The sequence below is a fragment of the Cervus canadensis genome, chromosome 27 (genome assembly GCF_019320065.1).
Source record: "Cervus canadensis isolate Bull #8, Minnesota chromosome 27, ASM1932006v1, whole genome shotgun sequence".
NCBI classification, from domain to species: Eukaryota; Metazoa; Chordata; class Mammalia; order Artiodactyla; family Cervidae; genus Cervus; species Cervus canadensis.
Window position 1 is genome coordinate 2286154 of NC_057412.1, and position 15958 is coordinate 2302111.

Here is a 15958-nt window from a genome sequence, read left to right on the forward strand (position 1 = left end):
CACCTGGTAGACAGAAGAATCCCCCGCAAATGTCCACAGAATCTAAATATGTTACTTTACATCACAAAGGGGATTTTGCAGTTATGATTAATTTAAAGATCTTGAGATGGCAAGACACCTTGGATGACCTGGGAGACACCAATATAACTCCAAGGTCCTTATAAGATGGAGGCAAGAAGGTCAGCGTCAGAGGAAGGAGGTGTGGCCATAGACCTAGAGGTTGGAATGAAGCAGCCATGAGCCAAAAATGCAGGCGGTATCTAGAAATTGGGAAAGACAAGGAAGCAGATGGTACCCTGAAGCCCCCCGAAAGGACGCAGGTTTGCTAACACCTTGATTTTAGACTTCTGACCTCCAGAACTGTAAGAGACCAAGCCTGTGCTGGGTGAGGAAACTAAGAGTTTGTACAGATGACCCTTATAATGACTTGGTGAGGTGAGGAGAGAAATGAGGCTTAGTCATAAGAACTGATGACCAGGGAGAGATTTTTCAATAATTACGATTGGGTTGAGGTTGGGAGAGAACCTATGTATGTACATGTGTGTGGGTATAAATACACAGACACAGGAGTCCGAGGTCATATTTAAATTACATTTCTCACTGTGGGTTAGAATCAGACAAATTTGAAACGCAGTGTTAGCAAGAAAGAGCTTGAAATGATGAACTGTGGGCTCTAAGCTAAATATAGGTGAGGCGGGACTTCACTGGAGGTCCAGTGGTTAAGAATCCATCTGCCAATGCAGGGGACATGGGTTCGATCCCTGGTCCGGGAAGATCTCACATGCTGAGGGTCAACTAAGCCCATGTGCTAGAACTACTGAAATCTAAGCACCTAGAGCCTGTGTTCTGCAACAAGAGAAGCCACCACAATAGGAAGCTGAGAGTAGCCCCCAGTCACCACAACTAGAGAAAAGCCCGCTTGGAACGGTGAAGATCCAGTGTAGCCAAAAAATAAATCAATAAGTACATTTTAAAAAATAAACCAAGAAATACAGGGAAAGAGATGGTCACAGGAGAGGACCAGGGGAACAGAGGTCTGCTGAGATCCACCAAGGTCAGAGTGGGGGCAGTTATACCAGCAAGCTGGAGGGAGAGGACAGCTTGATCAGACAAGTTGCTTGATCAGATTCCAAGGTGGAACAGTTACAAGTGATGGAAATGGCCATGGCAGAGGGTGTAAGAAGTCAGCGTAGGAAAAGATTCTTGGGAAAGAGGACCCCAGGAGCTGGGAAGATGCCCTCTGGATCAGACATCTCACAGGAAAAGGTAGGAACTGTGGGGGAGCAAGAGTCCACTGCCAAGGCTGACCTTGAACAAAGGGCAGAGAGCAGATGACCTAAAGCCCCCTCCAGCATGCAATCACCTTCCCCACTGAGCACGTCCACTCTTTCCAATGTGTTGGGTTGAGTCAACACATTACTGAGTACCTTACTTCATTCAGGATGGGCCTCCCAGGTGCCTCTAGGGTTAGAGAGGACCCACCTGCCCATGTAGGAGATGCAGGAGACACAGGTTCGATCCCTGGGTTGGGAAGATCCCTTAGAGGAGGAAATGGTAACCCACTGCAGCATTCTAGCCTGGAGAATCCCCACGGACAGAGGAGACTGGCGGGGCCCATGGGGTCACAAAGAGTCAGACAGGACTGAGGCGGCTTGGCCCCCATGCAGTTCAGGATGCACTAATGAAAGCCACGGACAGGGTGGCTTATGAACAGTGGAGTTCATTTCTCACAGTTCTGGGGGCTGGAGGTCCAAGATCCAGGGAGAGCCCAGATGCCATTTCCTGGCTCACAGATGGCCTCTTCTCACTGTGGAAGGGTCAGGGGCACTCCCTGGGTCTCTTCTGTAAGAGATTCATGGGATTAGTGAATCCCATTCACGAAGGCTGGGGAAGACTGAAGGCAAAAGGAGAAAAGGGCGGCAGAGGATGAGATGATTGGATAGCGTCACCCACTCAATGGACATAAACTTTGGCAAACTCCAGGAGACAGTGAGGGACAGGGAGGCCTGGCATGCTGCAGTCCATGTGGTCCTAAAGAGTCAGACACAACTTGGAGACTAAATGACAATTCATGACTTAAGCTCCACCCTTGGCCCCACCACTTAATACCATCCCTTTGGGAGTTAGGATTTCAATATGTTGGGGTGGGGGGGGAGGGGTGTGGGGAGTACATACACATTCAGACTGTGGCACTTAGCTTCCCCCATACCTTGGTTTCTTGGCTGGGATCCTTAAAAAAAAATTAATATAACAATCTAATTTTATTTAATTTGTGTTGTTTCTTATTTTTTTTTGCCCCTCCACATAGCATGTGGGATCTTAGTTTTCTGACCAGGGATCAAATCCGTGCCCCATGAATTAGAAGCACAGAATTTTAACCACTGGACTGCCAGGGAAGTCCCCAGATGGGATCCTTTTTAAAGATGCAGTTTTGTTAACAGTTCTATATGGATCAAATGCCCCATCACGTTGGGTCAGTCAAAAACGCTTTATGTGTTAATACTCTCAGCCAGTTTTCACTGTCTGATTGCCTATTTGTGGGCAAATATTTACTACTCTGAAAGAAGGCAAAAGTGCACACACTATTAAGAAATCGCTCCTCGGAATCTGGAATGTCCTGGAAATGCTCCCTTGACCCTTGTTTAAACTGGGGGAGGGGGAGCAGTGGGAAGTGTCCGCTCTCTTCCCTGGCAGGCAGCAGAAACTCCTACAGCCCCGGTCACAGCTCGCCCCTTCCACAGAGGCACGTCCAGAGGCTTCAGCTGGGCAAATCCTAGAGGACTTTAGATAAAGGCTTTGATGTTTTCCTGTTTCTAAAGGTGGGTGACAGGTTCATGGGAAAGAACCCCTACGAAGAACAGAAGCTCTTCTCCATCTTCAGAAAGACCCAGGGAAGACATTCTTGGAATCATCATGCCCATTGCATTTCCAAGGAAAAAACCCATTTATATACAAATAATCCAGGGAGCCCTGAAGGACCAAAATGTGAATGACGGATTTTCAAAGAATCAGGGAGCCGGGGCGGGCGGGGGTGGCGGGGAGCGGGAAGGCAAAGTGTTCTATGGGAGGAGCAGGTGTTATGCTGGGGGGAAAGAAGGGTCTATCCAAATTAAGGCTTCCCAGGTGGTAAAGAACCCATCTGCCCATGTAGGAGATGCAGAAGACGTGGGTTCGATCCCTGAATCAGGAAGATCTCCTGGAGAAGGGAATGGCAACTCACTCCAGTATTCCTGCCTGGGAAATCCCACGGACAGAGGAGCCTGGTGGGCTACATTCCATGGGGTTATAAGAGTCAGACACAACTGAGCAAGTATGCATCCAAAATTAACCTGGGAACACACGCGATAAACCAAGGCAAACTCTTCCTGCCCTTCAGGACTTCTCCGAATCACAGAGATCCCTCTGTGCACTGGGATGTGAAGAGGGACATATAGGTGGAATCTCACCCACATATTTGACCAGTTCCCCCCCTCCCACTTTTTATTTGCATGAAGCATCTGAGGGTTACTAATAAGCACATCATTCTGAAAGGAACATCCACTGTGTCTGTAAAACATGGTCAGAGCTAAGAGGTGGATCTAACTTAGATAATTTCAGAAGGCATTTCAGAATCCCATACAGCTGGAACGTCCTCATCCTGAAGCCGGGGATGGACAAGGAGGAAGTGGGAGGAGCACAGAGGATTAAAAGCCCCGAGGCCAGGGTCCAGCCTGGGATTACGGTGAGTGACTGTGATCATCCCCTCTCAGAATTGGTGGGGACAGTATCTGACATCACCCAAAAACCACTGCCTGACACTAAGGTATTGCTATCATAAAGTAAATCTTTTTTTTTTTTTTTTTTAAGATTTCCTTTTTCTGTGTGTGTGTAGACCATTTTTAAATTCTTTACTCAATTTGTTACAATATTGTCTCTGTTTTATCTTTTGGTTCTTTGGCCACAAGACATATGGGCTCTCAGGAATCCAACCAGGAATTGAAACCACACCCCCTGCAGTAGAAGGTAAAGTCTTAACCACTGGACCACCAGGGGAATGAGTCCCTACCACACGGTAAATCTTGAAGAGCATGGATTTACTCAGCGCTCTCACTGATGCAAGGCAAATCACAAGACTAGCCAGCCCTCTTTGCTTGGAGCCCCAGCGGTTAGATGGTCAACTCAAAAACAGCCCGAGTGGCAGCCGTCATGCAATGTCCAGAAATGTCAGCAAGGTCACCCGCTGAGCTTGGAGGGAAAAGAAAAATTTCCTCCCTTCTTTCCTTCCCCTCCTTCCTTCTTGTTTTTCTCTTTTTACTTCTTTTAAACAAATAAGGTTTAAGAAGCCACTAATATTTAGTAGCTCAGGGCTAAAGAATCCTTCTGCCAATGCAGGAGACTTGGGTCCAATCCTGGGTCGGGCAGATCCCCTGGAGGAGGAAATGGCAACCCACTCCAGGATTCCTGCCTGGGAAATCCCATGGACAGAGGAGCCTGGCGGTCTACAGTCCATGGGGTCGCAAAAATTCAGACATGACTTAGTGACTGAGAACACACACAGTATTTAGAAGAGACCAAACACGCTTCAGATTCTTCCTCTTTTTTTTCCCCCTGAAGCCAGAAGCCCTCCACTAAAGTCCAAATTTCCCAAGGGCTGAGGTTGCCTGAGTCAGTCCAAGCTCAGGATGTAAATACATCCCTCCCTGGCTGCACATCCGCGTGCTCAAGTCCCCTAATCACCAGCGGCCAATTTCACAACCTTACTTCTGGGAAGAGAATGGAATTCAACTGTATTGTCCTTGCTCCTCCCACCCCTCATTTTCTTAAAATAAAGCAGCACCCTGCAGTCCCTTAATGCTTTAGACAAGAGACTACACCCTTTTATTCACAAATATTCAAAGGTGTTTCTACACGTTTGAAGTTCTTTTCCAGAAAAGGGTATTTTTTTTTTTCTTTTGTGTTGGCGAGGGTGTTTAAGAGTTGGCTGGAGCACGAGGAGGGGGCGGCCCACGCAGCTTTAGAGCAATGAGTCAGTGAGTCTGAGGACGCAGCAAAGGCCCCCAGTGGATAAAGGGCTCAGGGCTGGGCACTGCACCCCCAAGAGCATTAAGATAAAAAGCAAGTTTAGCCTTTAAGTCTCTTCTTCAGTGCCAGGTTTGGCACAAAAAAAGTTGACTCCGGAGCTTAATTAGGAGAACTAGAGAGATCGGGCGGTCTCCTAGATGTCTGAGAGGCAATCACAAAGGGGGATGATAGAGGTAGCTATGCTGCTCTTAAGTGAGGCACTCAGATCCCGGACCCGAAACAAAACATCGGAGCACAGAGGTGAAGTGAGAGTCTAGGCAGGGCAGAGACAATACAGTTCTTCCCGAGCCCTGGGGAGAGGCAGTTTTCCAGGTCTCCTGACGATATAGTGGGCCAGTGGAAAGTCCTGGCTAATAGCAAGAGGGCAGAAATGATGCTGGCGACTTGACGGCGGGGCGCTGGAAGCTCCTCATGTGACCCCTACTCCTCTGTCCCGTCTGCCGTCACACAGGGCAGGCAAAGCGGACGAGGACAGGGACCTCCCTGGTGGTCCGCTGGTTGAGAATCCACTCTCCAGTGCAGGGGAAACGAGTTCGAGTCCTGGTTAGGGAACTAAGACCCCACATGCTGTGGAGCAATGAAGCCCGTGTGCCACAACACCGAGCCTTCCAGATGCAACGCGTGAGCCCGCGTGATGCAAGGGAGATCCTGAGTGCCACAGCCGAGACCCAGCACAGACAAATAAATAAACGGTTGCTTTCTTAAAAAGAGAGAGACAAGGACAAACCCTGAAGACCCAGAAGATGGGGAAAGCCCAGGATGGAAGGAACCGGGCGCCTGAATGACCACATGCAGCACAGTCCCCCGCGTGTCCAGCCCCACCAGACCTCGGCATGAGCAGAAGAGAGGGCTTTATCCTCATTGTCCCAGCGAGATTTGGCAGTTGTGTTGTGGGTTTCAGCAGCTAACCTACCCTGACTAATGCTCTGGCATTCTGTCACCTGGGACTTGTGTTAAGTAGGAAGCTTCTAGGTCTTTGAGGAGTATACCAAAACTTTTAGCATTTTATCGTTTACCTCACTGATTTGTGATGGTGCTGTTGACAACATTCCACGTGACTTTCAATCCTCATTTAGGGAATCATTGAGCTAAGGGCTTCCCTGGTGGCTCAGACAGGAAAGAATCTGTCTGCAGTGAGGGAGACCTGGGTTCAATCCCTGGGTCGGGAAGATCCCCTGGAGAAGGGAATGGCTACCCATTCCAGTATTCTCGCCTGGAGAATCCCCATGGACAGAGGAGACTTCAGGCTGCAGTCCATGAGGTCACAAAGAGTCAGACACGACTGAGCAGATGACACTTTCTTCAAGCTAAGACCTTGCTGTCCTCGAAGTGAGTTAAAGGGTGAAACGCACTGTGCGCTGCGCTTGGTTGCTCAGTCGTGTCCGACTCTTTGCAGCCCCAGGCACAGCACCCCGCCAGGCCCCTCTGTCCACGGGGTTCTCCAGGCACGAATGCTGCAGTGGGTTGCCATTTCCTCCTCCAGGGGATCTTCCCAACCCAGGGATCGAACCTGCGCATTGGCAGGCAGACTCTTTACCGCTGTGCCACCTGGGAAGCCCCTGAGTTAGATTACTAAGGAGATAAAAAGGATTAGAGGTCTCATTGATTAGCCTACTAATCACCATTCTTCATGGTGCCACTGACTTTTTAAACTTTTAAAAAGACTTTCAGCGAAAGTGTGAAGCAGAGACTTAGTGGGCTTCTGTGGAATGCTCATTAAGCAGGCCAGTTTCCAGGTGCTGGTGAGTGTGGGAGGCAGACGGGACTGTGGGCAGAGTGGGGCGGTGCCCCACAGTGCCGGCCCTGGATAAAAGCACCAAAGCACAGATGTGGAGGCCACAGGCTGGGAGGTAGGGAATTCGTGCTTTGAGACCCCTCAGGCCCGGTGCTTTTCAGGCATGTTAAGCCTAACTCCTTTAGATCTCAGGTTCTCATCTGTGATACAGTGATGGACAGGGAGGCCTGGCGTGCAGTCGTGGGGTCACAGAGTCGGACGCGACTGAGCGACTGAACTGACTGATACCTACTTTATGGGCTTCCCAGGCGGCGCTGGTGGTAAAGGACGCGCCTGCCAGTGCAGGTTAGACAGAAAAGGCTTCGATCCCTGGGTCGGGAAGATCCCCTGGGGAGGGCATGGCAACCCGCTCCAGTATGCTTGCCTGGAGAATCCCACGGACAGAGGAGCCTCGTGGGGTACAGTCCATGGGGCTGCACAGAGTCAGACACGACTGAGCGACTTAGCGCCGCACAAGCAGCTCGCACAGTGACTGGGCTTGTCGGTTTCATTCCCTGAGGACAGCATGAGTGTACACGGAAGCAGAGGCTGGAAGTCCCATCTCTGTGTTAAAGGGAGCCCCGAGACAGGCAAGGGCAAGCAGGCAAAATCCGCTGCTCCCAAGCTCAGCCTTGGTTTGGATTTAAGATAAAGCCATCTGGATGCACAGTAGATGATGCCTGTTTTCACATTCTATAAAACTGCCCAAGGACACGCTCATATACACGATGAGGGTTATACCATTAATCATTTGTCCCCAGGTTTGAGGGTCCCATGGAAGCTTTTTTTATACACACGAGCCCCAAAAAGAACTGGCTGAGTGCTAATTTGGAAATGTTTGCTGGCTTCTGATATATTCCTTTGAACCTACAAATTTAGAAAATCCAGTTTTCTACCATTTATTTTCAGCAAACTCAAACCATTACGTTCTCTTTGACAATAAAGCTGCTTGATTTTCTTCAGTTCAGTTCAGTTCAGTTGCTCAGTCGTGTCTGACTCTTTGCGACTCTGTGGACCGCGGCACGCCAGGCCTCCCTGTCCATCACCAACTCCCGGAGCTTACTCAAACTCATGTCCATTGAGTTGGTGATACCATCCAGCCATCTCATCCTCTGTCGTCCCCTTCTCCTCCCGCCTTCAATCTTCAATGCCTGATTTTATTCAAAGCAAATAAAAATACTCATTTTTTAAGAAGCTTTATTTATTTATGGCTGTGCTGGGTCTTCACTGCTGCACGTGGGCTTTTCTCTAGTGGCAGGGAGCCAGGGCTACTCTCTAGTAGCGGCACATGGGCTTCTACTGTTGCAGAGTACAGACTCCAGAGCACAAGCTCAGTAGTTCTGGCACAGGGGCTTAGTTGATCTGAGGCATGTGAGGTCTTACCGGATCAGGGATCGAACCCATGTCTCCAGCAGTGGTAGGCGGATTCTTTACCACCGAGCCACCAGGGAAGCAAAAAAAAGCCCAAAAAACAGACTATTTCTAAAGGCACATAACCTACAAAATTTTCCATGTTTGCCACTGTTTCAATAGCATATAAAGAAACCCCAAAGTGTATGTCGTTGAAAATATTCTCAAATTTTGATCAATAATAATGGAGAAAATGGAAATTAGTTGCTAACATTTGACAAGAAAAGTGACAGCCCCCAGCTCTCTGTGACTTTTCCGCCCTGAGGAATGAACACTTTTTCATTTTCCATGAGTGCCACATGGCACCCAAGTTCCATTTATCCACTTCCCCGGGCTTTGAATTCTCATATTTAATTCTGGTTTCCAGCAATCACCATTCAATGATCTCTTATTTTGTTAGTTTTTCTCTCTACATCTCCTTTTCTCTCTGCACACTGGTGCTCTGATTCACCAAACCGCATACTATCCCCGTGTATATTCATACATATGAAGTAGGTTTTTCTGTGTGAAGCCCAGCTGTGTATTTATACCTATGGGTCAGGTCCTTATGCTTAAGCATTTGTCTACATACGTCAATCCATTATATGGCTTTCAACTCCACTCAAGCAAAAATATCTAAAGTCCGTGTAAGATCGAGGCCCCCCTCCACTGCCTACCTGACTTCATCCTTTATTTATTTGGCTGTGCCGGGTCTTAGATGTGGCATAGGAGATCTTTAGCTGTGACATGTAAACTGTTAGTTGTGGCATGTGGAATCCAGTTCCCTGACCAGGGATCGAACCTTGGCTTCCTGCACTGGTAGCATGGAGTCTTAGCATTTGAACCACCAGGGAAGTCCCTGACCTCATCCTTATAGCTCTCTCCCTCAGCTCTGGCCACCGTGGTCTTCTTGTTTCTCAAAACTGCCAAGGACACTCCCACCTCAGGACCTTTGTTTTGGCCATTCTGTTCACCAGAAAGCGTCTTCCTTCTAATATCCACTTTTCCCTCCCCGCTTCATCCTGCCCTTTGTGCAAAGGTGACCTCCTCAGACGGCTTCCCTGGCGGCTCTGAGACACAGGCACTGCCTGCCCCCAGCCGTGACCCTGCTGCCTTCCACTCCATGCAGACATGCTGTCAGTTTCGCCCCTTCTGCATGTAAGCAGGAACACTGCTTTATTAACTGCTATATCCCCAGAACCTAGAAAGAGTCTGACATACAGTCGGAAGGCAATGGATAGTTTTTAAATGAGTGAGAGAGTAAGCCCAGCAGAGGAAGACCAAAGGAGAATGCCTGAGTAGTAGATTCTGATTAATCCTCACAGCGCTGACATCACCCAGTCCTCACAAATCTTGCTAGGTAACTGTGCTGGCAATTTTAAAGACCTATGTTCCTAGTGGAATGGGCCTCAACACGCCCACAAGCAGGACGTGAGCATCCCGCCCGGGCAACCAGGTGCACTGGTGTGATAAGGCTAGTCCCCACCACGTGCTCTCCTGAGTCTGACCTCACTTCAGTTCAGTTCAGTCGCTCAGTCGTGTCCGACTCCTTGTGACCCCATGGACTGCAGCATGCCAGGTCTCCCTGTCCATCACCAACTCCTGGAGCTTATTCAAACTCATGTCCATCATGTCGGTGATGCCATCAACCATCTCACCCTCGGCCATCCCCTTCTCCTCCCACCTTCAATCTTTCCCAGCATCAGGGTCTTTTCCAATGAGTCAGCTCCTCGCATCAGGTGGCCAAAGTATTGGAGTTTCAGCTTCAGCATCAGTCCTTCCAATGAATATTCAGGACTGATTTCCTTTAAGACTGACTGGTTGGATCTCCTTGCAGTCCAAGGGACTCTCAAGACTCTTCTCCAACACCACAGTTCAAAAGCATCAATTTTTCAGCCCTCAACTTTCTTTATAGTCCAACTCTCACATGCATTCATGACCACTGGAAAAACCATAGCCTTGACTAGATGGACCTTTGTTGGTAAAGTAATGTCCCTGCTTTTTAATATGCTGTCTAGGTGGTTCATAGCGCTTCTTTCTTTTTTTTTTTTTTTTTAATTTTTTTTATTAGTTGGAGGCTAATTGCTTCACAACATTTCAGTGGGTTTTGTCATACATTGATATGAATCAGCCATAGATTTACACTTATTCCCCATCCCGATCCCCCCTCCCATCTCCCTCTCCACCCGATTCCTCCATAGCGCTTCTTTCAAGGAGCAAACGTCTTTTAATTTCATGGCTGCAGTCACCATCTGCAGTGATTTTGAAGCCCAAAAAGATAGTCTGTCACTGATCCCATTGTTTCCCATCTATTTGCCATGGAGTGTTGACCTAGTGTCATTCAAACACACCAACAAAACCCCTTGTGACTTTGTTACGTACCCTACCTTGACCTCCAATGAAGACACTTGCCCACAGGTCCTGTCTCTCTCCCAATTCCCCACCTGCTTGGCCGAGCTGTTCCCTGGATGCTTCTCCCACGTGGCCCCCTATGTGTGTGCTGTGTGCTTAGTCGTGTCTAACTCTTTCACAACCCCGTGGACCGTACGTAGCCCACCAGGCTCCTCTGTCCATGGGATTTTCTACTCCAGGGGATCTTCCCAACCCAGGGATTGAACGCAAGGCGCCTGCAAATCCTGCATTGCCAGGCAGATTCTTTACCACTAAGCTACCTGGGAAGCCCATGGTGTACTGTGCCTCCCTCCTATAGGACCCATATGTGTAATCAGTCCTTTAGCTTCAAGTAATTTCCATGGCTATGTTGGTGTGATCCTTATAAAGCCTAGAAGAAGGACTTTATCCACTGTTTATGACACAATAAAAATTTGTATATGTGCATATATGCATATATTGGGCTTCCCTGATAGCTCAGCTGGTAAAGAATTTGCCTGCAATGCAGGAGACCCCGGTTCAATTCCTGGGTCGGGAAGTTCCCCTGGAGAAGGGATAGGCTACCCACTCCAGTGTTCCTGGGCTTCCCTTGTGGCTCAGACGGTACAGAATCCACCTGCAATGTGGGAAACCTGGGTTCGATCACTGGGTTGGAAGATCCCCTGGAGGAGGGCATGGCAAGCCACTCCAGTATTCTTGCCTGGAGAATCCAATGGACAGAGGAGCCTGGCGGGCTCCAGTCCATGGGGTCGCAAAGAGTCAGACATGACTGAGCGACTAAGCACAGCCCAGCAGATGCACATATTATGGGTTTCCCAGGTGGCTCCCTGGTAAAGAATCCGACTGCCAAGCAGGAGACACAGGGTCGATCCCTGGGTCGGGAAGATCCCCTGGAGAAGGAAATGGCAGCCCACTCCAGTATTCCTGCCTGGGAAATCCTATGGGCAGAGGAGCCCAGCAGGCTACAGTCCATGGGGTCACAAAGAGTCGGACACAACTTAGCGATGAAACCACAACACCATACATACGTTATATATGTGTGCCTATGGATATACACATATACAGACAGAAAGAGAGAAAAATAGGAATCAATTGATTACAAATTGTTTTAAATGGGCTGTGTCACACTTGAATTACAGTTGTATAACAACACTCACTATTTTACTTTTAAACAATCTGCAGGAGCCTCTCTGTGCCTTTCCAACCAAAGATTTCACATCCTACAAAAACGAACACTTTATTCAGTAACCAGGTACCCAGCCCGGAAAGTTATTCAGCCAATACCATCTGGATTCGAGTTGTTTAAAAGTAACTGGATCAATCCCCATTTGCCCAAAGCATTTACACGGAAAGCTTTTTCTTTTCTTTGGGGTGCAGAGTAACTCCCAAACTACAGAGCCACTTGGCGATTAAGGCAGGATGGAGGTGCATTTGATAACTTAATGCAACTTTTTACCAGCACTTAAAACTCAGATATGAAATCTACACTTGATCTTTCCTGCTTGGAATTGGCCAAATTAGTGTCTGTATCCCTATGTACAACAAAAGCCTCTCAGAAACACTCAGGGAAGCCGACCAACCAAAGAGCCCAACGCAGTCCAACACGAGCATGTGGGGGCGGGCAGGTGCCGCCTCCCCCTCGAGCCCCTCAAAACAGCCTTTCAGCTCCAGACGGTTATGTGTAGGATGATCAAGGTAGACGTGATACGCTCAAGGTAGAAATGAGGACTTCAGGGCATGCCTTGTGAGCTTTCTTCAGTTAATTGGAAAATTATATAGTGATTTCACTGCTCATAATAATAAAACTTTTTCTTTTAACTTTAAAGATGATGATGACTGGTGAGCAGTGCTATAAACCTCAGAAAGTTGTCTAGAAGGTTAAAATGACTGGACCGGATTTAGGGGCAGGGCAGATTTGCTGCACTTTTTAAAAAAATCTTTTTTATTGTGGTAGAAGTCATATAAGACATAGTATTCTAACCATATTTAATTATACAGTTCAGCGGCAATAAGTACATTCACATTGTTGTGCAACCATCACCATCATCCAGCTCCTGAATTTTTCACCTTCTTCAACTGAAGCTCTGTCCCCATTAAACACTGAACTAACCCAGGCCCCTCCCCAACCCCTCCACCCCACCTCCCCACTCCCCTGTCCCTGGCATCTATGAATGTACCTTCTGACTACCAGTTTGACTATTCTAGGGCAAGTGTTAGTTGCTCAGTTGTATCCAACTCTTTGCGACCCCATGGACTGCAGCTCGCCAGGCTCCTCTGTCCATGGGATTCTCCAGGCAAGAATACAGGAGTGGGTTGCCATTCCCTCCTCCAGGGGATCTTCCCAACTCAGGGACTGAGCCCAGGTCTCCCGCATTGCAAGTGGAGTCTGTACTGTCTGAGCACCGAGGAAGGAACTGTGTAAGTGGACTGAAACAGTATTTGTCTGCACCTACTGTACACTGGAATGCATTTTTAAGGCTAACGATACATGTTCTACAAACAGAAAATGAAAGTGGTACTTGCTCAGTGGTGTCCGACTCCTTGCAACCCCATGGACTGTAGCCTTCCAGGCTCCTCTATCCATGGGATTCTCCAGACAAGTGGGCAGCCAGTCCCTTCTCCAGGGAATCTTCCAGACCCAGGGATCAAACCTGGATCTCCTGCACTGTGGGCAGATTCTTTACCGTCTGAGCCACCAGACCGTACCTTTTCTCCCCCTGTACTATAGAGGAGGCCCTCACCAGCCATGACTGAACATGTTTTGCTCCCTCGACAGTTAACAAAACAAGAGCAGAGAAGTTTCTGAAATTTGCAACAGATGTCTCCAAGAGTCTGTCCTTAGGGAATCGGCAGGCTGACTGACTGTATCTATTACAGCCTCCTGGTGGGTTTAACAGAGGATTTGGGGGCAGGTCATTTCGCCTCCCCCTTCTTCGGTTTCACCCCGGTATTAAGGGAAGTAGCAGCATTTCTTCCTTTGTATTTTGCAGAAATGGGTGAGGCTGGCAAATGTAAAGAAATACGGGTGCCCGCACGATAATCAGACTGGTTGGGCCTTAATCATGACATTCATCCTTAATTGAGTCCCTGGCACACTCGCTCCTGGTGTAAACCCCCAATGGGCTCAGCTTCACTCAGCGGCCTCAAGGACTCACAGTTTTTTTTGTTCTCCTACGGGTTCCTTATTTACTCTTCCATACCCTTCTCATACAGTGGTCATGTATGGATGTGAGAGTTGGGCTATAAAGAAAGCCGAGCGCCAAAGAATTGATACTTTTGAACTGTGGTGTTGGAGAAAGTCCCTTGGACTGCAAGGGGATCCAACCAGTTCATCCTAAAGGAAATCAGTCCTGAAAATTAATTGGAAGGACTGATGCTGTAGCTGAAACTCTAATACTTTGGCCACCTGATGCGAAGAACAGACTCATTGGAAAAGACCCTGATGCTGGCAAAGATTGAAGGCAGGAGGAGAAGGGGATGACAGAGGATGAGATGGTTGGATGGCATCACCGACTCAATGGACATGAGTTTGAGTAGGCTCTGGGAGTTGGTGATGGACAGGGAGGCCTAGCAGGCTGCAGTCCATGGGGTCGCAAAGAGTTGGACACAACTGAGCAACTGAACTGAACTGACTTCTTTATAGAAGATGTGGTATAATGTGTGTATATACACACAATGAAATATTACTCAGTCATTGATAAGAATGAAATATTTGTAGCAACATGGATGGACTGAGAGACTGTCATACTGAGTGAAAAAGTCAGAAAGAGACAGACAGACACCAGATGATATCACTTATATGTGGAATCTAAAATATGACACAAACGAATCTATCCGTGAAACAGGAAGAGGATCAGAGACATAGAGAAGAGACTGGTCGTCACCAAGGGGAAGGAGGGTGGGAAAGAGATGGGTTGGGAGTTTGAGATTTCAGATGCAAGCTGGTATATTCAGAACGGATAAACAACAAGGTCCTATAGGACAGCACATGGAACTGTGTTCAGTGTTCTGTGATAGACCATAATGGAAAAAAATATGACAAATACATTGATATACACATATAACTGAATTACTTCGCTGTACAGCAGAAATTAACACAATATTGTAAATCAACCATACTTCAATAAAAAATTTAAAAACTGAAATAGAACATATTACTTCAAATAATGAGAACCAGTGTATTTCTACATTAGGGACAGAGCGCTAGCCTTTATATATAATTCAAACAGGCACAACTACTTTCAAGGATTGCCTTCAGAGCAAAAGCTTTGTCTTTGCTGAACACCCAAGTGGCTCAGTGATGAAGAATCCACTGGCCAATGCAGGAAACACAGGAGACTCAAGGTGGATCCCTGGGTTGGAAAGACCGCCTGGAGGAGGAAATGGCAACCCGCTCCAGTATTCTTGCCTGGGAAATTCCAGGGACAGAGGAACCTGGAGGGCTGCAGTCCATGGGGTCACAGAGAGTCGGACACAACTTAGCGACTAAGCACACACACACATGCATGTACGTAGGGACCTCCCCAGTGGCCCAGTGGCTGCGAGTCTGCCTTCCAGTGCGGTGGACGTGGGTTCAATCCCTGGTCAGGGAACTAAGATCTTACATGCCTCAGAGCTGTTAAGCCCGTGTGCCACAACGGAAAATCCACTGCACAGCACCCAAGACCAACGCAGCCAAAAATAAATTAATTAATTAAAAAAAATAAAATTAGTCATTCCTCCTTTTTAAAATGAAATGTTCAACCTTTAATGAAAGCTTTGCCATGCAGATGGGAAAGGCTACCCACTCCAGTATTCTGGCCTGGAGAATTCCATGGACTGTATATATAGTCCATGGGGTCACAAAGAGTCGGACACGACTGAGCAACTTTCACTTCACTTGCCATGATTATCCTCATGACAGCTCTCTGACATGTCAGGGGAGTTGTCCACTTTCGCTGACTCAAGAGATCTCTTGGCCCACTGGTGGTGGGATGGGGGTGAGTTCCCACTCTGACTCTCAACCTGAGTCTCTACTCCAGGTTCAAAGGCGCTTCACAACCCCTGCCAGAATCCAAGACATCAAATAAAGGAGGAATCGCTCACTTCTTTATATCTGGTGGTGGTAGTGGTTTAGCCACTAAATCGTGTCTGACTCTTGTGACCCCGTGGACTGTAGCCCCCCAAGCTCCTCTGTCCCTGGGATTCTCCAGGCAAGAATACTGGAGTGGGTTGCCATTTCCTTCTGCATCTCTATATATACTTTGTCATAATATTATGTTCAGAGTGATTTTATTTACTTATTTAAAATTTTTTTGGCCTCACCACACAGCATGTGGGATCATAGTTCCCAGGCCAGGGTTT

The 15958-nt window shown here is 47.9% G+C and overlaps 1 protein-coding gene across 11 annotated transcripts in view; it reads right to left on the reverse strand.

Moving 5' to 3' along the window:
• The window catches only part of EVA1C (eva-1 homolog C), a 110798-nt gene that overhangs the window by 70534 nt on the left and 24306 nt on the right, over positions 1–15958 (reverse strand). The gene's annotated exons all lie outside the window — the stretch shown is intronic.